The 25768-nt window shown below is 46.0% G+C and overlaps 1 protein-coding gene across 1 annotated transcript in view; it reads left to right on the forward strand.

Moving 5' to 3' along the window:
* The first annotated feature begins 4867 nt into the window (after positions 1–4867).
* SPECC1L (sperm antigen with calponin homology and coiled-coil domains 1 like) overlaps positions 4868–25768 on the forward strand; it is a 140453-nt gene continuing 119552 nt past the window's right edge. The window contains exon 1 of the mRNA XM_038762364.1: positions 4868–4994. The gene's annotated coding sequence lies outside the window, so the exon portion shown is untranslated. The remainder of the gene's footprint in view (positions 4995–25768) is intronic.

Raw genomic sequence — 25768 nt, forward strand, 5'->3', positions numbered from 1 at the left:
CATCATCATCATCATCAGTCGTATTTATTGAGCACTTACTGTGTGCAAAGTACCAAGTACTAGGGTAGACATAAGAATACCAAGTCCCACATGGAGCTCGCAGTCTAAATAGGAGGGAGGACAGGCATTGAATCCCCATTTTGCAGGTGAGGAAACCGAGGCACAGAGAAGTTCAGTGACATGCCAAAGGTCTTTTAGCGGGTCGGTGGTGGAGCTGGGATTAGAACCCAGGTCCTCTGATTCCCAGGCCGGTACTATTTTCAATAGGCCCGCAAAAGCCTACTGAATTCTACATACATTAGATTTGTTGCTTCTTCAATTGTTTACAAGATAGCTTTTCTGCTTTTCATGGTTTCAACTGTACTGAAGGTTTCCTCAGCTTTAATAACAGCTAGGGTCTCATCCTTGAGGGTGAAAGGTGAATTCAAAAGGTTATTGTTGGGATGTTACCATTCCTATAGAATCCTTTATGAGGAATCCTCTACATCTTTGGATTTTTAGTTGTGTGGAATCATTTAATTTTTCAGTGGCATTGCACTAGTTTGAACGGGACCATTTGGCTTCTTTAATGTTAACAGATGTCGGTGTGTAAAGTCTCGGATCTCTTCGATCTTTACCTTCCACCTCTGGTGGGGCTTCTAAATAAACTTGCTACCGTGACACAGGTTTCTCTAAGACTCCGCCTAACAGGGTCATGAGGAGCTTCAGATGGCGGGTGATACATTTCTTGTTTGTGGCTAAAAGTTTCCTAATCAGAGCTATTTTTGTCCAAATTAGTGATGTCATCTGACCATGCAGCTGTTCATGGCTCTGGTTCTTTGCCTCGGGAGCTAAATAGTGTCTTTCTCTGAATCACTCCATCTCTGATAACTGCCCAGAGTCTGATGTGCTCCTTTAGGTATTTAAACACTAAACAGAAGCAGCGTGGCTCAGCGGAAAGAGCAAGGGCTTTGGAGTCAGAGGTTGTGGGTTCAAATCCTGACTCTGCCACTTGTCAACTGTGTGACTTTGGGCAAGTCACTTCTCTGTGCCTCAGTTACCTCATCTGTAAAATGGGGATGGAGACTGTGAGCCCCACGTGGGACAGGGACTGTGTCCAATCCAATTTGCTTGTATCCACTCCAGCGGTTAGTACAGTGCCTGGCACGTTGTAAGCATTTAACAAATAACATACATCCAATCTAACAATCTAACAGACATATTCCCTTTCATTCATTCATTCATTCATTCAATCGTATTTATTGAGCACTTACTGTGTGCAGAGCACTGTACTAAGCGCTTGGGAAGTACAAGTTGGCAACACATAGAGACGGTCCCTACCCAACAGCGGGCTCACAGTCTAGAAGGGGGTGACAGACTACAAAACAAAACATCCATTCATTCAATCGTATTTATTGAGCGCTTACTGTGTGCAGAGCACTGTACTAAGCGCTTGGGAAGTCCAAGATGGCAACATAGAGAGCCGGTCCCTACCCAACAGCAGGGTCACAGTCTAAAAGGGGGAGACAGAGAACAAAACAAAACATATGAACAAAATAAAATAAGTAGAATAAATATGTACAAGTGAGAGCTCACCTCTTCCAGGAGGCCTTCCCAGAATGAGTCCCTGTTTTCCTCTGCTCCTCCTCCCCATTCATTCATTCAATCGTATTTATTGAGCGCTTCCTGTGTGCAGAGCACTGTACTAAGCACTTGGGAAGTACAAGTTGGCAACGTATACAGATGGTCCCTACCCAACAGCGGGCTCACAGTCTAGAAGGGGGAGACAGACAACAAAACAAATAAACAGAATAAAATAGAGTAGTAAATATGTACAGGTAAAATAAATAGAGTAACAAATCTGTACAAACATATATACAGGTGCTGTGGGGAGGGGAAGGAGGTAGGGCGGGGGGATTCATTCATTTATTCATTCATTCAATTGTATTTATTGAGCGCTTACTGTGTGCAGAGCACTGGACTAAGCACTTGGGAAGGACAAGTTGGCAACATTCATTCAATTCATTCATTCAATCGTATTTATTGAGCGCTTACTGTGTGCAGAGCACTGTACTAAGCACAAGTTGGCAACATCTAGAGATGGTCCCTACCCAACAGTGGGTTCGCCCCCACTCTCTCCCTCTGCCCTACCCCCTTCTCCTCCCCACAGCACTTGTGTATATTTGTACACACTTATTACTCTATTTTATTAATGATGTGTATATAATAATAATAATGATGGCATTTGTTAAGCGCTTACTATGTGCAAAGCACTGTTCTATTCTATTTATCTATTCTGATGGTATTCATTCATTCAGTCAATCGTATTTAACGAGCGCTTACAGTGTGCAGAGCACTAGACTAAGCGCTTGGGAAGTACAAGTCGGCAATATATAGAGACGGTCCCTACCCAACAACAGGCTCACAGTCTAGAAGGGGGAGACAGACAACAAAACAAGTAGACAGTTATCAATAATTGTTTTTGTTCTGATGACTTCTGTCCACATGTTTTGTTTTCAATAATTGTATTTGTTCTGATGACTTGACACCTGTCCACATGTTTTGTTTTGTTGTCTGTCTCCCCCTTCTAGACTGTGAGCCCGTTGTTGGGTAGGGGCTGTCTCTATATGTTGCCAACTTGTACTTCCCAAGTTCTTAGTCCAGCGCTCTGCACACCGTAAGCGCTCACTAAATACAATTGAATGAATGAACTGTACTTTCCAAGCGCTTAGTCCAGTGCTCTGCACAGCAAGCACTCAGAGTGAATGTACTTCCCAGGAGCTTAGTCCAGCGCTCTGCACACAGTAAGCGTTCACTAAATACCATTGAATGAATGAATTGTACTTTCCAGCTGAATTGTGAATTGTGCTTAGTCCAGCGCTCAGCACACAGTAAGTGCTCACTAAATACGATTGAATGAATGAATGAATGAATTGTACTTTCCAAGCACTTAGTCCATTCAATCGTATTTATTGAGCGCTTACGGTGTGCAGAGCGCTGTACTAAGCGCTTGGGAAGTACAAGTTGGCAACATATAAAGACGGTCGCTACCCAACAGTGGGCAGTGCTCCGCACACAGGAAGCGCTCACTAAACACGATTGAATGAATGAATTGTACTTCCCAAGCGCTTAGTCCAGCGCCCTGCACACAGTAAGTGCTCACTAAATACGATTGAATGAATGAACGAATGAATTGTACTTCCCAAGCGCTTCGTCCAGCGCTCTGCACACAGTAAGCGCTCACTAAATGTGATTGAATGAATGAATTGTACTTCCCAAGCCCTTAGTCCAGCGCTCTGCACAGTTAATGCTCACTAAATACGATTGAATGAATGAATTGTACTTTCCAAGCCCTTAGTCCAGTGCTCTGTACACAGGAAGCACTCACTAAATGCGATTGAATGAATGAATTGTACTTCCCAAGCACTTAGTCCAGCACTCTTCACACAGTAAGCGCTCACTAAATACGATTGAATGAATGAATGAATTGTACTTTCCAAGCGCTTAGTCCAGCACTCTGCACACAGTAAGCGCTCAATAAATATGATTCAATGAATGAATGAATTGTACTTTCCAAGCGCTTAGTCCAGCGCTCTGCACACAGGAAGCGCTCACTAAATACGATTGAATGAATGAATGCATTGTACTTTCCAAGCGCTTAGTCCAGTGCTCTGCACACAGTAAGCGCTCAATAAATATGATTCAATGAATGAATGAATTGTACTTTCCAAGTGCTTAGTCCAGGGCTCTGCACACAGGAAGAGCTCACTAAATATGATTGAATGAATGAGCGAATGAATGAATTGTACTTTCCAAGTGCTTTGTCCAGCGCTCTGCACACAGGAAGCGCTCACTAAATACGATTGAATGAATGAAGAATGACTGAATGAATTGTACTTTCAATCAATCAGTCAATCAATCATATTTATTGAGCGCTTCCTGTGTGCAGAGCACTGTACTAAGCGCTTGGGAAGTACAAGCTGGCAACATATGGAGACGGTCCCTACCCAACAGTGGGCTCACAGTCTAGAAGGGGGTGACAGAGAACAAAACCAAACAGACTAACAAAATAAAATAAATAGGATAGATAGGTACAAGTAAAATAAATAGAGTAATAAATATGTACAGATATATATACATATATACAGGTGCTGTGGGGAAGGGAAGGAGGTAAGACTGAGGGGGACGAGGGGGAGAGGAAGCGCTCAGTCCAGCGCTCACTGAATGCGATTGAATGACTGAATCAATCAATCAATCATATTTATTGAGCGCTTACTATGTGCAGAGCACTGAACTAAGCACTTGGGGAAGTACAAATTGGCAACATATAGAGACAGTCCCTACCCAACATTGGGCTCACAGTCTAAAAGGGGGAGACGGAGAGAAAAAAAAAAACCAAACATACTAACAAAATAAAATAAATAGAATAGATATGTACAAGTCAAATAAATAAATAAATAGAGTAAAAAATATGTACAAACATATATACATATATACAGGTGATGTGGGGAAGGGAAGGAGGCAAGATGGGGGGGATGGAGAGGAGGGGGAGAGGAAGGAAGGGGCTCAGTCTGGGAAGGCCTCCTGGACTGAATGAATTATTGATTGATTGATTGATTGATTGATTGATTGATTGACTGACTGCACAGAGGCGTGCCGAGCGGCCCCCTCAGGCCCAGCGCTGAGCCCCGGCACGCATGCGCAGTCCGGTCCCTCGGCCCCGCCCCCGGGGTGTCCCTCCCTCCCGCGCGTGCGCGCGCGCCTCCATCCTCGCCCCCCCCGCCCGCCCCCAGCAGCCGCGAGCTGCCGCGCCTGCGCAGTGGGCGGGCGGGCGCTCTTTGGGGTGAGGGCGGAGCGGGGGCGGGCCCGGGCCCGGCTGGTGGGGCTCGCCGGCTGCCCGCCGGCTGAAGCAACGGACCGGGACCCGGGGCCTCTGCGCCGACCGCCACAACACAACCAACACCACCAGCACCACCACCAACACCACCACGGGGAGACAACGCCACCGCCGCGTGGTGAGAGCCGCCCCCGGACCCTGAGGAGAGGGGCCCCCCCCTGAGGGGAGGGGGGCCCCTGAAAGGAGAGGCCCCTCTGAGGGGAGAGGACCCTGAGGAGAGGGGCTCCCCTGAGGAGAGAGGCCCCCTTGAAAGGAGAGGCTCCCCTGAAGAAAGGGGCCCCCCCCGAGGGGAGAGGTCCCCTCCCCCCTGAGGAGAGAGACCCTTCCTTAGGGGAGAGAGGCCCCCCCACCCCCCCGAGGAGAGAGGACTCTGAGGGGACGGGGCCCCCGAGAGGGGGGAGCTCCCCCTGAGGAAAGGGACCCCCCTGAGGAGAGAGGACCCTGAGGGGAGAGGGCCCCTCCTTAGGGGAGAGGCCCCTGAGGAGAGAGGTCCCCCTGAAGAGAGGGGCCCCCCTGAGGGGAGAGGGACCCCTGAATGGAGGCGACCCTGAGGGGACAGGCCCCCCCCCCCTGAAGAGAGAGGATCCCCCCTCAGGAGAGAGGACCCTGAGGGGAGGGGGTCTCCTGAAGAGAGGGTCCCCCTGGGGAGAGACGACCCTGAGGGGAGAGGGCCCCCCCCCGAAGAGAGAGGATCCCTCCTCAGGAGAGAGGACCCTGAGGGGAGAGGGGACCCCCCTGAAGAGAGAGGATCCCCCCCTCAGTAGAGAGGACCCTGAGGGGAGGGGGTCTCCTGAAGAGAGGGGCCCCCTGGGGAGAGGCGACCCTGAGGGGAGAGGGCCCCCCCCCCCGAAGAGAGAGGATCCCCCCTGAGGGGAGAGGGGCCCCCTGAGGAGAGGCGACCCTGAGGGGAGAGGGGCCCCCTGAGGAGAGGCGACCCTGAGGGGAGAGGGGCCCACCCCTGAAGAGAGAGGATCCCCCCGCAGGAGAGAGGACCCTGAGGGGAGGGGGGCTCCTGAAGAGAGGGGCCCCCTGAGGAGAGGCGACCCTGAGGGGAGAGGGCCGACCCTGAGGGGAGAGGGGCCCCCCCGAAGAGAGAGGATCTCCCCTCAGGAGAGAGGACCCTGAGGGGAGGGGGTCTCCTGAAGAGAGGGGCCCCCTGAGGAGAGGCGACCCTGAGGGGAGAGGGGCCCCCCCGAAGAGAGAGGATCCCCCCCTCAGGAGAGAGGACCCTGAGGGGAGAGGGGCCCCCCCGAAGAGAGAGGATCCCCCCCTCAGGAGAGAGGACCCTGAGGGGAGGGGGGCCCCCTGAGGAGAGGCGACCCTGAGGGGAGAGGGCCCCCCCCGAAGAGAGGATCCCCCCTTAGGAGAGAGGACCCTGAGGGGAGGGGGGCTCCTGAAGAGAGGGGCCCCCTGGGGAGAGGCGACCCTGAGGGGAGAGGGGGGGCCCCCACTGAAGAGAGAGGATCCCCCCTCAGGAGAGAGGACCCTGAGGGGAGAGGGGGCCCCTGAGGAGAGGCGACCCTGAGGGGAGAGGGCCCCCCCCCCCCGAAGAGAGAGGATCTCCCCTCAGGAGAGAGGACCCTGAGGGGAGGGGGGCTCCTGAAGAGAGGGGCCCCCCTGAGGGGAGAGGGGCCCCCTGACTGGAGGCGACCCTGAGGGGAGAGGCCCCCCCCCCCCGAAGAGAGAGGATCCCCCTCAGGAGAGAGGACCCTGAGGGGAGGGGGGTCTTCTGAAGAGAGGGGCCCTCTGGGGAGAGGTGACCCTGAAGAGAGAGGATCCCCCCTCAGGAGAGAGGACCCTGAGGGCAGGGGGTCCCCCTGAGGAGAGGCGACCCTGAGGGGAGAGGGCCCCCCCCCCGAAGAGAGAGGATCCCCCCTCAGGAGAGAGGACCCTGAGGGGAGGGGGGCTCCTGAAGAGAGGGGCCCCCTGGGGAGAGGCCCCCCCCCCCCGAAGAGGGAGGATCCCCCCTCAGGAGAGAGGACCCTGAGGGGAGGGTGTCCCCTGAAGAGAGGGTCCCACAGAGGAGAGGCCCCCCCGAGGGGAGAGGTTCCCCCTGAAGAAAGCCCCCCCCCCCGAGGGGAGGGGCTCCCTGAAGGGAGAGGGGCCCCCCTGAGAGGAGAGGTCTCCCCCAAGGAGAGAGCCCCCCCCCCCCGAGTAGAGGGCCCCTCCTTAGGAGAGAGAGGTCCTCCTGAGTAGAGGGGCCCCCTGAGGGGAGAGGATCCTCCCTCAGGAGAGAGGACCCTGAGGGGAGAGGGGCCCCCCCACCCCCCATCTTACCTCCTTCCCTTCCCCACAGCACCTGTATATATGTATATATGTTTGTACATATTTATTACTCTAGTTATTTATCTTGTACATATCTATTCTATTTATTTTATTTTGTTAGTGTGTTTGGTTTTGTTCTCGGTCTCCCCCTTCTAGACTGTGAGCCCGCTGTTGGGTAGGGACTGTCTCTATGTGTTGCCGACTTGTGCTTCCCAAGCGCTTAGTACAGTGCTCTGCACACAGTAAGCGCTCAATAATAATAACAATAATAATAATAATTTTGGTATTTGTTAAGCGCTTACTATGTGCAAAGCACTGTTCTAAGCGCTGGGGAGGAGACAAGGTGATCAGGTTGTCCCACGTGGGGCTCACAGTCTTAATTCCCATTTTACAGATGAGGTAACTGAGGCACAAAGAATAATAAATAATAATAATTTTGGTATTTGTTAAGCTCAATAAATACGATTGATTGAGAGGGGCTCCCCCGAGGGAGAGAGGGCCCTGAGGGGAGGGGGGTCCCCTGAAGAGAAGCCCCCCTGAGGGAGAGGGGATCCCCTGAAGAGGGCCCCCCGAGGCCCTGAGGGAGAGACCCCCCTCCCCGAAGAGAGAGGCCCCCCTGAGGGAAGAGGATCCCCCTCCCAGGAGAGGGGACCCTTAGGGGAGGGGTTCCCCTGAAGAGAGGGTCCCACCCGAGGAGAGAGCCCCCTCCCCAGGAGAGGGGCTCCCCCCCCGAGGAGAGGGGACCCCCCCCCTGAGGGGCGAGGCCCCTGCTTCCCTCCCCGGCCCGGCCTCCATCAGCCCCTCACCCCGTGGCTTTCGGGGAGAGGAGAGGAAACGCCTCCCGCCGAGGAGGCTCCGCCTCGGCCCCGGCCCGCTGCCCTTTGTGGACACCCGCGCTGCCTTCCTCCTCCTCCTCCTCCTCCCTCTCCTCCTCCTCCTCCCCTCAGCTCCTGTGTGGTGTCTTTCCACAACATAATAGTCCCATTCCCTGCCCACAACCAGCGCTTAGTACAGTGCCCAGCACACGGTAAGCGCTCAAGAAATACTAATGGTAATATTGGTTAGGCGCTTACCGTGTGCCGGGCACTGCAGTAAGCGCTGGGTAATTGATCAGTGAGTGCTCCCAAGCGCCTAGTACAGTGCTGTGCCCACAATAAGCGCCCAGGAAATACTAACTGTAATATTGGTTAAGCACTTACTGTGTGCCAGGCACTGTACTGAGCACTGGTTGATCAGTGAGTACTCCCAAGGGGTTAGTAATAATAATAATAATGCTGGCATTTGTTAAGCGCTTACTATGTGCAAAGCACTGTTCTAAGCGCTTGGGGGATACAGAGTGATCAGGTTGTCCCACGTGGGGCTCACAGTCTTAATCCCCATTTTACAGATGAGGTCACTGAGGCTCAGAGAAGTTAAAGTGACTTGCCCAAGGTCACACAGCAGACATGTAGAGAAGCCGGGATTCGAACCCATGACCTCTGACTCCAAAGCCCGTGCTCTTTTCCACTGAGCCATGCTGCTTCTCTGACAGTGCTCTGCACACAGTAAGCGCCCAAGGAATACTAACTATAATCTTCGTTAAGCACATACTCTGTGCCAGGCACTGTACTAAGCGCTGGTTGATGGATCAGCTAGGCCCAGTGAGTGCATGCAACTGCTTAGTACGGTGCTCTGCCCACAGCAAGCGCTCAAGAAATGGTAATTATATTTCTTAAACACTTACTGTGTGCCAGACACTGTAGTAAGCACTGGTTGATTGATTAGTGAGGCCCAGTGAGTGCACCCAAGCGCCTAGTACAGTGCTCTGCACATAGTAAGCGCTCAATAAATACGATTGATTGATTGATTGCTGTGCACACAGTAAGCGCCCAAGAAATACTAATTGCAATATTTTTAAGTGCTTACTATATGCCAGGCACCGTACTAAGCGCTGGTTGATTGATCAGAGAGGTCCAGTGAGTACTTCTGAAGGCCAGAGTAGCATTCACTCTTTTATATATTGCCCTGTTTAGATCGGTACTCAGATTCCTTTTTTTCGTGGTATTTGCATTTTATCTTGGCAGATGTGTGTACGCCTTAAACTAAGTTGATTTTCTAAAAAACAAAGAAATCGGAGAGTGTAATTGGATAGTTTGAAATCCCGTCATTCATCTTGGTGTCCCCCAGAAAATGATCAGAAAGTTAATTTCCGTGCTGCATGGGACTGGTTGTTTCAGACTACAATATTTACACACGAATCAAGGAAGAATGGTAGCAGTCATTCATATGCAAAGCGGTTATTCTTTAATACCTTTGGCATGCGAGTCAGTAAAGGCTGGCCAAGGAATCATTCTAGGAATGGTTTTACTTTCACGTTTCAGGGGTATAGATTTCTTGTTGGTATTAAAAAGACTACTGAATCATTGAAAGTGCTTTCGGAATCCTTTTTTTAAAAAAAATTGTAAAGGATTGCAGAAAATCTGAAAATGAAGGGCGAGGATCTCAGGAAATAAAATGAACTCTGTATCCTTTACTGTTTGTATCAACAGCCGTTGGCATGTGGTTTTTTGAGCTATGCTTTAGCCACTGTAAGAGGTACCAAGCAACTATTATTGTCACTTTTGTTGTAGTGTACACTTGCTTTTAGAGGTGTTAGGGAGAATTTATTTTTTTCTAGGAAGAAAAGTGATTGAGCTCTCTGTTTTTGCTTGGATTATCACTTTTTTCTTCTGACTTTATGCCTATACCTTAGGAAATGTAACAGCATAGTGAGAGAAGACTTCATTATTGTCTGTGAGAATTGCCATTCTAGGGGTCCTTTCTCTTTTTTATGTGGTAATTTCTTAAGTCCTTATTATGTATTAGACACTGTGCTAAGTGCTGGATAAATACAAGCTAATCAGGTGGACACTGTCCGGGTCCCACAAAGGGCTCACAGGCTTAATCTCCGTTTCACAGCTAATTCTGCGGAGTTGTACTCTTCCAAGTGCTTAGTACAGTATTCCGCACATAATAAACAATCAGTAAATACCACGGATTACAGATGAGGTAACTGAGGCACAGAGAAGTTAAATGACTTGCCCAAGGTCACACAGCAGACAAGTGGCAGAGATGGGATTTGAACCCATGACCTCAGACTCCAAAGCCTGTGCTCTTTGCAGTGGGCCACACTGCTTCTGCTTTTGGAGAAGCAGCGTGGCTCAGTGGAAAGAGCCCGGGCTTTGGAGTCAGAGGTCATGGGTTCAAATCCCGGCTCCACCACTTATCAGCTAGCTTTGTGACTTTGGGCAAGTCACTTAACTTCTCTGGGCCTCAGGTACCTCTTCTGTAAAATGGGGATGAAGACTGTGAGCCCCCCATGGGACAACCTGATCACCTTGTTAACCTCCCCAGCGCTTAGAACAGTGCTTTGCACATAGTAAGCGCTTAATATTGCTATCATTATTATTTTGAAGGTGAGGGTCGTAAAAGTGAGTTGCTGCCCAGTCTTATGAGCCTAGATGGTCCTGGCAAGTAGAAATTAGAGCAGAGCTGGTTAATGAAAATTAGTGCATGATTCCACCAGAATTGGCCCTTATGTTGGTTGGGTAATGTCTCCCTCACTCCCCACTCCTGTAAGCAAAAGTGTGGTTTGGGGCATGAGAAGAAAGAGTGGAGCTGAGAAGGTACTTGCGTGGGTTCTGTGAGCAGACTAGCATGTATACTTCAGACCCCTGAATTTTTCAAGTCTCTTTTTTTTGCTCATTTCATTTCCCTATTCATTTTAATAATAATAATAATAATCATAATAGTATTTGTTAAGTGCTTACTATGTGCCACGCACCGTTCTAAGAACTGGGGTAGACACAAGGTAATCAGGTTGTCCCACATGGGGCTCAGGGTCTTAATCCCCATTTTACTGATGCGGTAATTGAGGCACAGAGAAGTAACTTGCCCAAAGTCACACAGCTGACAAGTGGCAGAATTGGGATTAGAACCCATGACCTCTGACTCCCAAGCCCATGCTCTTTCCACTAAGCCACGCTGAGGCAAATTTTTGTCAGTGGACAAATGAGGCAGGGTGGCCTAGTGGAAAGAGCCCAGGCCTAGGAGTCAGAGGCCCTACACTTAGAAGAGTGCAGCGCTTAGAACAGTGCTTGGCACATAGTAAGCGCTTAACAAATACCATAATAATAATAATAATCCCAGCTCTGTGACTTCTCTTTGCTGTGACTCCTTGAGCAAATCCCTTAACTTCTCTGTGCCTTAGGTACCTCATCTGTAAAATGGGGATTAAGACTGTGATCCCCATGTGGGACAGGGACTGTCCAACCTGATTACTTTGTATCTATCCCAGTGCTTAGTACAGTGCCTGGCACATAGTGAGTGCTTAAGAAATACCATTAAAAAAGAAAAAAACAAGGCCACCTAAATTGACGTTGGTGTTTCCAAATCTTTCATAAGTAGCTGTGTTTCAAGAAGGTTTACAAGACCCCAGTGATTTTCATGATGGACATGAGTGCCACATTCATAGACAATGGGGAAAAGCCTTGTGAGAATTCAGCATTGTTTGCTCGTGCAGAGGGGCAACCACAAAATATGGGCCATGGTCACAATGCTGCACCCCAAACCTTAACTAGGCTGCACCGCTTCCCCCCGCCATCCTCCCCCTGCCCCAAAATAATTGGACTCTGGAGAGTCTTGAAGGATGCAGAAGATCTTTAGTCCAAGTAAGAAATAGAAGCAGTTCCCATTTCATAAAAATGTGCCAAAAATGCACACTTCTAAGTTTAAGCAATCTTCATAAAATTTCCAAACCAGTCATCTGTCCTAAAGAGAGCAACGGCTGTGAATGATCCATATTTGGCTTGGGAAGAACAAGGGCTCAATACATACTGAGCATCACCACTGCCAAAAATAGGCAGAAACGCTATTGTTTGGGGGACAGACTATATGGAACGCTGATTCTGGCAGTTTTGCATTTGCAGAGGGGTTTATTTATCTCATTACGTGGAGTTATCCAGCTTAAGGGGGAGGAATTTTTTTTCAGCTGCTAAGCCGTGGAGGGAGAAGAAACCACCTTACTTGGCTAGTGCAGTGTATGCTGACAAAAAATTGCTCTTTGTTGAAGCAAAATGCTATTTGGAGAATTGGGATTAGAGTGCTAAAGTAGGAGAAAGTAAAATGAATGAAGCTGTGATAAACATGCTTTAATAATGCTTTAGAAGAGCGGTGTTGAAATGGTATGTGTTTCTTACGTTCTCTATTTTGAAACCAAAATGTAGAGTATTATTAGTATAGAGAAGGAAAGAAGACTTGAAAATATTAAAAAAATGTTAAAGTAGACATTTTAGTGCCCATTTGAGAAGCAGTGTTACCTAATGGATAGAGCGTGGGCCTGGCAGTCAGAAGGACCTGGGTTCTAATCCTGACTCCGCTACTTGTCTGCTATGTGACCTTGAGCAAGTCATTTTAATTCTCTCTGCCTGTTACCTCATCTGCAAAATGGGGATTAAGACTGTGAGACCCATGAGGGACATGTACTGTATCCTACCTGATTACCTTAAATCTATCCTCGCGCTTAGAACAGTGCCTGGCACATAGTAAGGGTTTAACAGGTACTATTAAAAATCCCACGAAATATGCCAGGTGCTGTTTAGTGCTCATTATCAGACATATATATATATTGGGATTATTTTCTGAATTTGAAAAGACAAGAGACATAAATGGATTTAAGAGGGCATTGCTGTAGCAAAGAGGTTGGGAATGTATAGTGTTACAGTAATTCCAGTTGTCTTTGGGGACGTAAATTCATTCAGTATGTAAAGAGTGCAGATTTTATGAGATGCCACTAAAGGACTCCTTGCAAGTTAAAAAAAATTTCCAAAGCTCATAACACATTTTTTTACCTGTTTAATCAATTGCTCAGTGATACTTACTGAGCATTTACTATGTGCAGAACATTTTACGTAGAACAGTACAGTAAAAATGTATGTATGGTATGTATGTTTGTATGGTAGGCATGTTCCCTACCCAAAGAGGTACAGCCCAAACTGGGAGATTAACATAAATTATGGATATGCACATAAGTACTGTTGGGCTGAAGGTGGAATGCTTAAGGGGTACAGGCCCAAGTGCATATGTGATGCAGAAGGGAGGTGGAGTTGGGGAAAAACAGGGCTTAATCGGGGAGGTCTGTTGGAGGACAGTGTGTTTGAAGTCCTCCCCAATAGTGTGTTTGAAGTCCTATGGCATTTTAATAATAATAATAATAATGATGGTATTTATTAAGCACTTACTGTTGACAAGCACTGAGAAGCAGCATGGCTCAGTGGAAAGAGCACAGGCTTTGGAGTCAGAGGTCATGGGTTCAAATCCCAGCTCCGCCACTTGTCAGCTGTGTGACTTCGGGCAAGTCACTTCACTTCTCTGTGCCTCAGTTACCTCATCTGTAAAATGGGAATTAAGACTGTGAGCCCCCCATGGGACAACCTGATCACCTTGTAACTTCCCCAGCACTTAGAACAGTGATTTGCACATAGTAAGTGCTTAATAAATGCCATTATTATGATGATAATGATGATTATCTAAGCGCTGGGGTAGATACAAGGTAATCAGGTTGTCCCACTTGGGGCTCACAGTCTTCATCCCCATTTTACAGATGAGGGAACTGAGACCCAGAGAAGTTAAGTTACTTGCCCAAGGTCTCACAGCAGACAAGTGGCCGAGTCAGGATTAGAACCCCCTACCTCTGACTCCCAAGCCCGTGCTCTTTCCACTAAACTATGCCGTCTATCCCTTTTCTGCTTGAAAATCTCACCACATCCATCAGGAGTTCAGAGGTTGTTTTATTTTGTTTGACAGAAACTTCTTCGAAAGTTGGAACAAGGGCTGCTATTGCGTTTTGTCAGTTACTCGTGATTCTAAGGGATTCATCCATCATGGTGGAAAGTATGTGCATTGTTTAGGTCACCGAAGTCGGTTGAATTAACAGGATTGTCTCTCTAGCCTTTGATAAGGAAAGAGCCTTACTCATTTTTCAGAAGTTTGAGAGTGTTGTGTATAGGTTTGACATCAGAGTTTACAGAGTTCCTTAGTTTGACAGTGATTTTCCTTGCACCTAAGTCTCCCCACAGGCTATTGAAGTCCTCTTATCTTGACCTACATAGTACCGTCAAAGCCCTAAAAGTAGAGACTTTGTGAGAATCTGCCCAAGGCATTGACAGTGCCTTGCTGCAAGTTGATTTTTGATTTGTTTTTATTCATTGATTCATATCACATGATTCATATAATCAATCATATTTGAGTGCTTCCTGTATGCAAAGCACTGTACTAAGCGCTTGGATGAGTACAATATAACACAGTTTAGTTTCGCTGGGCAGTATTTTATTCAACTAGCACTGGTGGCGTTAGTTGGAGCCACATCAAAAAAGGTCGAAACAAGGCCATTTTACTCATTGGGAAACAAAATGGTCTTGCAGAAACAGCACAGGCTGGGAGTCAGAGGACCTGGGTTCTAATCCTGGCCCTGCCATTTATCTGCTGTGTGACCTTGGGCAGATTACTTAGCTTCTCTGTGTGACAGTTCCCTCATCTGTAAAATGAGGATTCAGTCTTGTGAGCCCTATTTGGGACAGGAACTATGTCCAATCCAGTTACTTTGGATCTACCCCAGTGTGTATTACAGTGAGTGGCACATGGAAAGCACCCACCAAATAGCACAATTATTATTATCACTGTGACCTCCCTTGCAGTGAAACTCTGTCAGTGGTTAGTTGCTGTGTATAGTGAGCACTGGGTTAGCTTTCAGGCTAGTGAACTGGCAGCATGGTTCCCTTCATAGCAAGGATCCTAAAATTACATCTTTTTCAACCACCCTCTTCTCTTCCTGGGTGTCATTGGAAACCCCCTGGGCCTCAAGCAGATTTTCTATAAAGTCCATTGTACAAATGGTTAGATATATTCCTTTAATATCTAGGCTCATCACTCAGATTGTAAACTAGTTGTGGGCAAGGAATGTGTCTATTATATTCTACTCTCCCAAGCGTTTAGTACGGTGTTTTGCATCCAGTAAGAGCTCAAGAATTTGTACCTCTCTATAGTACATTCATGGAAAGCTGAGAGAAGAACACTGTTCTAAAAGCTTGAGAGAGAACTGTAGAAATAAACTATATGGCTCCCTAATCTCAAAGAGCTTTGTCTAATGGGGTGAATAATGGGGAATAACATTTTTTATAATAATAATAATAACAATTGTAGTATTTGTTGAGCACTTACTATGTGCCAGGCACTGTACTAAGCACCAGGATGGACACAAGTAAATTGGGTTGAACACAGTCCCTGTCCCACACGGGGCTCACAGTCTCAATCCCCATTTTACAGATGAGGTAATTGAGGCCAAGTGAAGTGATTTGCCCAAGGTCATACAGCAGACAAGTGGCAGAGCTGGGATTAGAACAAGAATAGAGTAGTAGAGTTAATGTCAGGGTAAAATAGATTAAAGAATTGACTGTACCTCTGTGTATGAGTACTAAGGGTGGGCGTAAATACAGAGGTACTAAGAGTGGCTGTTGGGGTTACATGACTTGTAGCATTGGGAAGTGGTGAAAACTTTCTGGAGGAGGTGGGTCTTGGGGAGGGCTAGGGCCTGGGAACTCATTGAGAATGAAATTGCTCTAATGGAAAGATTTATCCATTGTTGGTGTGCAAATATCATTGAATTTGGAAAGACTTTGGAAAGAAGGACAGTGAGAATAACTCTAGAGATCTTGGTCAGTAAGAATCCCCAGCCAGGTGGGAAAAAGTTGTGAATATCCAGTGGAATTCTGTTGTAGCCATATTGCATGTGAGGTAATGGCAGTGCATGGAAACCATCACTGGGAAACCCCCCTCTGTGACCGAGGGCAAGTTGTCTAACTTTTCCGTGCTTGTTATCTTATTTTCCTTTCTTACCTCACTTAGGTGTGAGGCAAAACAAAGGCAAAATTCCTTTCAACTTTTCAGAGAAAATTTATTTGTAATGATTATCATTCCAGAATCACAGCTGTACAGTGTTACCCCAACAAGGAAAGAGTAAACCACTTTGATAACCTCAGAGAGTAGTGTCCTGGGATTTTGAGTTCTATGTTCCTGAGCCCAACCCTTAGGAAGGAATTAGAGGCCCTTGTTGACAGCCAGTCGGAACTAGCTGACTGAGTGTAGGTAGAGCATGGGCCTAGAAGTCAGAAGGACCTGGATCGTTCATCCCACATATCCAGCCCATCACCAAATCCTGCCAGTCTCGCCTTCACATCATCGCCAAGATCTGCCCTTTCTTCTCCATCCAAACCATTACCAAGTTGGTACAATCACTCATCGTATCCCAACTGGATTATTGCATCAGCCTCCTTTCCGACTTACCAACATCCTGCCTCTCCCCACTTCTGTCCATACTTCACTCTGCTTCCCGGATTGTCTTTCTATGGAAACATTCAGGGCATGTCACCGCCCCCCCCCCCCCCCAAAAAAAAAAACAAACTCCAGTGGTTGCCTATCCATCTCCGCATCAAGCAAAAACTTCTCACTATTGACTTTAAAGCTCTCCATCATCTTGCCCTTTTTTTTTAATCTCACCTCCCTTCTCCATCCCAGCCCACACATTCCACTCCTCTGGTGCTAACCTTCTCACTGTGCCTTGATCTCACCTGTCTCGCCACCAACCCCTGGCCCATGTCCTACCTCTGGCCTGGAATGCCCTTCCTCCCCAAATCTGCCAAACAATCATTCTTTCCCCCCCTTCAAAGCCCTACTGATGGCGCACCTCCTGAAAGAGGCCTTCCCAGACTAAACCCCCTTTTCCTCAGCACCCCCTCCCTTCCCCCATCACTTTGATTCACTCCCTTTGCTCTTCCCCCTCCTAGCCCCACAGCATTTATGTATATATCTATAATTCTATTTATATTGGTGCCTGTTTACTTGCTTTGATGTCTGTCTCCCTCTCCCATTCCAGACTGTAAACCTGTTGCTGGTAGGGATTGTCTCTGTTGCTGTATTGTTCTTTCCAAGTGCTTAGTACAGTGCTCTGCACTTAAGTGTTCAGTAAATACAATTGAATGAATGAATACTTGTCTGCTGTGTGACCTCGGACAAGTTACTTCACTTCTCTGTGCCTAGGTTATCTCATCTGGAAAATGGGATCAAGACTGTGAGCTCCATGTGGGACATGGACCATGTCCAGCCTGATTAACTTGTGTCTACCCCAGTGCTTAGTAGAGTGCCTGGCACATTGTAAGTGCTTAACATATACCTTTTACAAAAAAAAATTCATTCATTCAATCGTATTTGAGCACTTACTGTGTGCAGAGCACTGTACTAAGTGCTTGGGAAGTACAAATCGACAGCATATCGGCCAAAACTGTGGTGGCTGCCCTCCTAGAAATCCATCATCAGGTTTAGGATTCCATATTTTAGCAGCTCTGTTTTTTTTCCCCTTTAATAGCTCATCATGGACTAAACACCAAGAATCTATCAAGAGTTTATTCATTTTCATGTCTGTCTCCCCTTCTATACTGTAAGGTCATTGTGGACAGGGAATGGGTCTGCTAATTCTGTTGTACTCTCCCAAGCATTTAGTACAGTGCTCTGCACATAGTAAACACTCAATAAATGTGTTTGATCTTCATCTTTCTTGAGCCTTCTCAGGATCTGAACTTTTCCTTTCTGGTGAACCTTACCTGTTGCCGTGGGATCTCCCACAGCTAGAACAGAAGGATTAGTTAAAAGGGTCAGATGTTTTTGAACATGTCAACTCTCATACTGGGGCTAATGAACTCAGGATTCGGGTGGGCCAGTGACTAAAATTTGAAATCCCTTTCGAGTGTGAGCTAGGGAGGCTCCTGACTATAAGGCTGTACACTCCCCCTGCAAAACACACACACATACACACACACACACACACACACGCACACACACACACACACACATACATATATATCTGGCCTCTGAGGATCATAATAATTATGGGATCACATGGTTTTGACAGTGGTGGTTAATGGTAGCATTATGCTTGTCAGTGTCTCAACCAGCCTTTCAAGAAAGGCATTGCAGGACAACTGGTTCAGATTAAAAGTTGAGGTTAAAACCTTAAACAGTTTCTTTGTCTGTCTTACTCATTTAGCGATATATGCTGTGTCCTTCTTGAGGATCAGAGGTGCAGGTGGTTTTCTCGAGTCAGGATTCGGGGCAATAAAGCCAGCTCAAGGCATCTGACACACAGCAGCTCAGGTGACTGGAGGGTGTGGCAAACTAAAACTTCCTTTCTCACTATGCTATTTCCAACTCTGTTTTGCCCATAGTCACTCCATCTTCCTCCCCATTCTTTCTTCCTCCTAGTAATTTTCATAATGCATTTGGTTTTGCAGCAAAGGTCCAAGAAATTAGAATAGAAAATTGCAGTTTGTCCCTTGTGCCTCACCAGACTAATATTCATTCAGTCATATTTATTGAGCACTTACTGTGTGCAAAGCACTATATTAATATGTAAATAGTGCCCATTCATCTCGATTTTTGCCAGGACTTCCTTGTGGTTGTTAAGTAGAAATAAAATTCTGTTTTGTTTCTGCTTTGAGTTTTGCATTTTCCCCATTCATTTTCTTCTGAATAGGTAGCTAATGGAACTCTAATACATGTACTAAATTAAAAGACTAAAAAAGTACCTTAGAATAGAGTGGTCTTGAGGTTGATAAAGAGGGAGAATGTCTCGTACACCTTTGGACCTGTTACCTATTTGGGTGAGTATTATTAAGAGGGGAAAAGTAAGTGCTTAGTGCCAACAGAACATGGTCTTGAGTTTTTCCTGCAGAGGTGATGGCTCGTGCTGAACCATCTATACTCTTCTGATCAATCCTCCCATGTGTAGGGGAACACACTGCAAAATGGCTGGTAGGAAGAATGGGAGTATAGTGCACTGGCTGAGATCAAGGAAACAGCCTTGGGATTTTGGCCACTTCATTTCTCTCTTTGGTGTCTTAATGCTTAAAAATGTGTCCTTGAGGACATATGTCAGTGTGGTCACAAATAGTGACTCCTCCAGGACCTATGGAAATTCTTATATAGCAAGAATTTCTCTAACAGACTTTTCACTTCCAGTTTTTTTGTCTTCAAATTTTTCCATGCATATTTAGTATTGGGCAGTCACTTTAGGCAATTAAAAAGCAGAATGTAAGACCTGAAATTTGGTAGTAGTTGAACATTGTTCTTAAGGATGTTTAGATCCCACCATTTTTAAATCTGTGACACAAATTCAATGTTGGCTTCATGTACAGTTTACTTGAGTATGCAGTTTGACATAGGTGAAGATCGGGTACCCAAACCCAAATTGCACTTCTTTAAACAGAAGCATGCCAGACCCCACTAGTTGAAAATATAGATACTGTATTTGTATCAAGTCATTGTTGCGTTTCAAATATTAAAATCCTGAGAACCATAGGTCGAAGCAATCCTTCGTGGGTTATTTATGAAAACACTGAATCATTAGGTACAGAGAGGATGGTTGAAATTAAGAGAAATGGATAGAAACTGTGAATCCCTTAACTAGATTAAAATTTAAACCTTTATTTTTTCGGAAGGTTTTATGCCAGGTCATTTTTATTTGAATTGCTTTGAAAAGTCTTTGAGTTTTGCTTAATCAAAAGTTCACATATACATTTCCTTTGGCTTATGTTATTGTCACTTGTCTGGAATGTTAACTATAACACAGTTATACATCCTTTTCAGCACTTGGAACTTGGAAGTATTTCTCCAAAAAAGGAGCAAGAAGTCTCGGAGTAAAGTTATTTTTCTGTAAATTTTTTTGGACAATAGTGAGGGAAGCCATTTTCAGACTGTACAAGTTAAGGTACAAGTACAAGTTAAAAGATTTCATAAATTGAAAGAAATTAATGTTGACTATTTTTACTTTGCTTCACTTAATAAGTGGTAAATAATAATGATATTTATTAAGGACTGCAATTTGAGCCAAGCGCTTGGGTATGTGATCCCTTCTAGACCGTGAGCCCGTTGTTGGATAGGGATTGTCTCTGTTGTTGAATTGTACTTTCCAAGCACTTAGTACAGTGCTCTGCACAAAGTAAGTGTTCAATAAATACGATTCAATGAATGAGTCTTCATATTGGACACAGCCCCTATCCCAAACGGGGCTCACATTTTTCATTAGTCTAGAAGTTTAGACTCATTCAGGAACTGAAACTAGTTAGGCTGATGAAATGCTAATATAGTTAATCTAACTAATATAATTATAGTGTATTAATATAATATAATAATATGCTAATAAGGATGATTGTCTTTAAAGGATTTGTAGATGCTGTAGTGCACTTAGTAATTTTGGGAAGGTCTTGGACTTATATGGTATTCTCCATGGTAATGTTTTAATATTGAGTAATCAATGCTTATGAGTTTGCTCTTTTACTATCTTCAGCAAGTCAGTTAGTTAACCTTTTTCCCCCCCGCTCTCTGTAAAGTGGGAATTATTTTGTTGGTTGGCTGTGCCATACTGAAAGCAAATTTAGGGTCTTTGTCATTTCCTGAAGTGTGTAAATGGACCCTCTAAACTCCTCCAGAGCTTTCAGCAGAAGGGGAGAGATGAATCCAGAGAAGCAGCAGGACATAGTGGATAGAACAGAGGCCTGGGCGTCAGAAGGTCATGGGTCCTAATACCGGCTCTGCCGCTTATCTGCTGTGTGACCTTGGGCAAGTCACTTTACTTCTCTGGTCCTCAGTTACCTCATCTGTAAAATGGGAAAGATGACTGTGAGTCCCATGTGGGACAGGGACTGTGTCCAACCTGATTTGCTTGTATCCACCCCAGGGCTTAATATGGTGCCTTGCACATAGTAAGTGCTTAACAAATGCATAATTATTATTATTATCCACCCTGTTCATAGACAAGGGGGAAGCCGAAGGAAGTGGCAGTAACACTGGGGTGATTTCCATAACCTTTCATTTTCCACCATTGAGGTCTGGGAGTCAGAACAACATGGATTCTAATCCCAGTTCTGCCACTTGTCTGCTGTGTAACCTGGGGCAAGTCACTTCACTCCTCTTTGCCTCAGATACCTCATCTGTAAAATGGGGATTGAGACTGTGAGCCCCACGTGGGACAGGGACTGTGTCCAACTTGATTTACTTGTATCCACCCCAGTGCTTAGTACAGTGCCTGACACATAAGTGCTTAACAAATACCATCATTCATCATTAATAATACTGGTGGTATTTGTTAAGCGCTTACTATGTGCAAAGCACTGTTCTAAGCGCTGAGAGGGGATACAGGGTGATCAGGTTGTCCCACTTGGGGCTCACAGTCTTAATCCCCATTCTACTGATGAGGGAACTGAGGCACAGAGAAGTTAAGGGGCTTGCCCAAGGTTACACAGCTAAATGGTGGAGCTGGGATTCGAACCCATGACCTCTGACTCCCAAGCCCACACTCTTTCCACTAAGCCACACTGCTTCCCCACCACACACTGCCCAGTTAACCATTCTTTGTATAGGTGACTTTTTTTTGGTTTTTCTTTTTTTGGTCCGGGGGAGGGGTCTAGTAGTTAAAGAAAGCACCACTGCAGTTTGAGCTTTGAAAAATAGCTGAGCCGAGATCTACAAGCTTAGGGGGGATGGTTTGGGGAGGGCAACATGCCCAGACTCTTGTACATGCCCCTAAATTTTTTTTTATGACATTTTAGCAATTACCAGTGCTTAACAGCGCTTACTATGAGCCAGGAACTGTACTAAATGCTGGGGTAGATACAAGCTAATCAGGTTGGACACACTCCGTGTCCCATATGGGGCTCACAGTCTTAATCCCCATTTTACCGATGAACTAACTGAGCCACAGAGAAGTGACTTGCCCAAGGTCACACAGCAGACAAGTGGCGGAGATGGGATTAGAACTCAGGTCCTCTGAGTGAAAAGGTGTATCTTCAAGAAGAAAGGTGAAATGATGACTGTGGGAACTAGCATGGCATCTCCTTGGCTCTCCATTGCTGTCAAGACCCAAGCCTTGGCTGGCTATAGAACATCTTTAAAGCATGCACTTGTGCAGTTGGCTTGTGGCTTTAGACTACGGCTTCAAGGCGTAATCTTTGTGCATTGGATTGAAAAATGCAGGGAACAGGAGGGCTTTTACAAAGTGGTAATAATAATAATAATAATAATAATGGCATTAAGCGCTTACTATGTGCAAAGCACTGTTCTAAGCGCTGGGGAAGATTACAAGTGATCAGGTTGTCCCATGGGGGGCTCACAGTCTTCATCTCCATTTTACAGATGAGGTAACTGAGGCTCAGAGAAGTTAAATGACTTGCCGAAGGTCACATAGCAGACATGTGGCGGAGCCGGGATTCGAACCCATATACCTTGAATTATTAGGATTTTGCTTTTCCAAAGTACTTACACACGTCACTGTACTTTGACTTCACAACATGCCTATTAAGTAGAGGCAGGTCCTATTATTCCCATTTTATAGAGGAGGAACTGGAAGCACAGAGAGGTTCAGGTAACTTTCTCAAGACCATTCAGGAGGCCAATGAGAGAGGTGGGACTAGAAGACATGTCTCCAGAGTCCCAGACTTGTGCACTTTTAAATAGAACACTCTGCCTCTCTGAATTACAAACTATGCAAACATATTTGATTCTGTAAATAGATTCAGGCTAAGCAACTGATAAGAAAGGTAAGGTGCCCTGAGAATGTCCTAAAATCCTAGAATTAATCCAAGTGTAACTGGTGTTTGGGTCTGTCACATTCTATCCCCATTACCAGTCGAATAAAGCACACCTGTGTTTTAAGTCCCATGATTTTTTCTTTTTTAATGGCTTTTGTTGAGCACTTACCATATGACAGGTACTGTACCAAGCACTGAAGAGAAGGGAGTCAGGTTGGATGTAGTCCCTGTCTCACATGGGTTTCACAGTCTCAATCCCCATTTTACAGATGGGGTAATGGAAGCACAGAGAAGTTCAGTGCATTCATCAAGGTGACACAGCAGACATGTGGCAGAGCCGGGATTAGAACCCAAGTCCTTCCGACCCCCAGGCCTGTGCTCTATCCAATAGACCACACTACTTCAACTTGGGGCTGCTATGCAGTCATACTTTTAGGCTGCAATAATAAGAAACCTGAAAACTGGTGTTATCTTTGTGGTAATGTCCAGCTTCTGACCAGACCTCAACTAATCATAAAGAATGAAGCTGGCTGGAATAGCAATGACTGCTCGTCCTCACCAAAGAGTTGAGAGAGCGAATCAAATGACTTGGCTTCCTGGACCTCCTTTGTCCCCCTGGCTGCCCCCTCCACCAGCTGAAAGAGCAGTTACCACCCTCCCCCTCCAGAAAGGAGGCTAGGACTATTACTTGAGAGCCTACCAGTGGGATCCTCTCTAATAATAATTGTGGTATTTAAGCACTTACTATGTCCCTAGCACTGTACTGAGCGCCGGGGTAGATACAAGATCATCAGGTTGGACACAGTCATTATCCTACCTAGGGCTCTCAACCTAAGTAGGAAAGAGAAAAGTAGTGAATCTCCATTTTAAAGACAAGGGAACTGAGGCACTGAGAGGTTAAGTGGCTTGCCCCAGGTCACACAGCAGGCAAACGGCAGAGCCGGGATTAGAACAGACTCCCTGGCCCGTGCCCTTATAATAATGATGGCATTTATTAAGCGCTTACTATGTACAAAGTACTGTTCTAAGCGCTGGGGAGGTTACAAGGTGATCAGGTTGTCCCGTGGGGGGCTCACAGTCTTAATCCCCATTTTACAGATGAGTTAACTGAGGCACAGAGAAGTTAAGTGACTTGCCCAAAGTCAGCTGACAATTGGAGGATCCGGGATTTGAACCCGTGACCTCTGACTCCAAAGCCCGTGCTCTTTCCACTGAGCCACGTTGCTTCCCTTTCCACTAGGCCACATGCTCAGAGCAGACCCCCTTCCCCCTTCAGATTTGCAGATAGCCAGGAGAAGGAAGTATCATCTTTTAAAATAGCATGTGAAGCCATGAAGAAGTGTGGGGAGCATAGAGTTGGAAGGAACCCCAAAAAGTCAGTTGCTTGCCACCGCTGGGTGGGAAAGAAGGTGGAGTGGATTACTGTTTGTATTGTACTCTCCCAAGTGCCTGGTACAGTGCTCTGCACTCAGTAAGCACTCAACTACGATTGAGGCAAATTCCAGACAATCAATCAGTCGTATTTATTGAGTGCTTAAGGTGTGCAGAGCACCACAGAGTGCTTGGAAGAGTACAGTATCACAATGTAACACACATTTCCTATCCAAGATGAGCTTACAGCTTAGGCAGGAAGACAGACATTAAGTAAATAAATTAGGCTGTGGGGTTCATGGAGGAGTGAAAGGGAGAAAATCAGGCAGCACAGAAGGGAGTGGGAGAAAAGGAAACGTGGATTTAGGGAAGGCCTCTTGGAGGGGGTGTGCCTTCAATAAGCCTTGAAGGTGGGTAGAGTAGTTGTCTGCCGCATATGAAGAGGGAGGGCATTCCAGGCCAGAGGCAGGACATGGGCAGCAAGGTAGACAAAGCTGAGGTAGAGTAAGTAGATTGGCATTAAAGGACCAAAGTGTGGAGACTGGGTTGTAGTAGGAGAGTAGCAAGGTGAGGTAAGAGGGGGCAAAGTGATTGTTTATTTAAAGACAACATCTGGAAGGATAGCAAAATAAGAGGGTGAGTATTGCCCCATGGAACAAATTATCTTGGAATACTATGGGCAATCCAACATACATTTTATGAAGGACATAATGGAGACGGTACAGAGAAGGGCAACTAACATGTTCAGAGGGATGAAGCAGGAGCTAAGGATCGACTGAGCAGATTAGCCTTCCTCGGTCTGGAACAAGATTGAAGTATAAAATCAAGAAGGGTGTGGAAAGAGCAAACAGAATTGTTTACCAGATGCCACGTCATTACTAGGGCAACCTATTAATATTTCAAGATGGTAAATTCAGAACCAACAAAAGGACATCTGTCTTTACACAGTGAGTGGTAAATTTGTGGAATTGTTTACCACAAAGTAGTGGAGGCAGAAAATAACTGGAAGCTCAAAAAGGACATGGTCACATTTAAAGACGGAAATCTGTAGTGAGGTATTAGAGGGGAAAGTTGTGGATGTTAGAAAATTTAGGTAACTTAGAGGTGAAAGAAGGATTTAGATTTATGGGGAATTAGGTCCAGGAAATATTCTAAGGATGGGTGTTACTTTGTGTAACCATCACAAGCATCCTTTGGTTCTGGTCTATTAAACACAACACCATGGCGGATGAACTATTTGTTTAATCCAGAATGGTACTGTGGTGTTTTTTAATGCTTAATACAGTGCTCTGCACACAGTAAGTGCTCAATAAATGCTGCTGCTGATGATGATAGTGATGATGATGCTCGATAAGTGTTTTTACGTGAGTAGAAATACCCAGTCTTCATCTGAGTTAGAGAACAGATGTTAGGTCTGAACTTTGTGTTTTCATCTGAGTCTATTTCTTAGCCTTCTATGTATATTCTAGTCTCTATCCTGTGGTTTGTTTTTTTGATGTTCACGTCTTTCTGCATATTTGGGTCTCTTCACTTATCTTTTTGGCCTTGTACATTTATTCTTAACCTTTTCCAGTTTTGTATGGATGCCTGCTTTTTTTCTTCCTTT

The sequence above is a fragment of the Tachyglossus aculeatus genome, chromosome 21 (genome assembly GCF_015852505.1).
Source record: "Tachyglossus aculeatus isolate mTacAcu1 chromosome 21, mTacAcu1.pri, whole genome shotgun sequence".
NCBI lineage: Eukaryota > Metazoa > Chordata > Mammalia > Monotremata > Tachyglossidae > Tachyglossus > Tachyglossus aculeatus.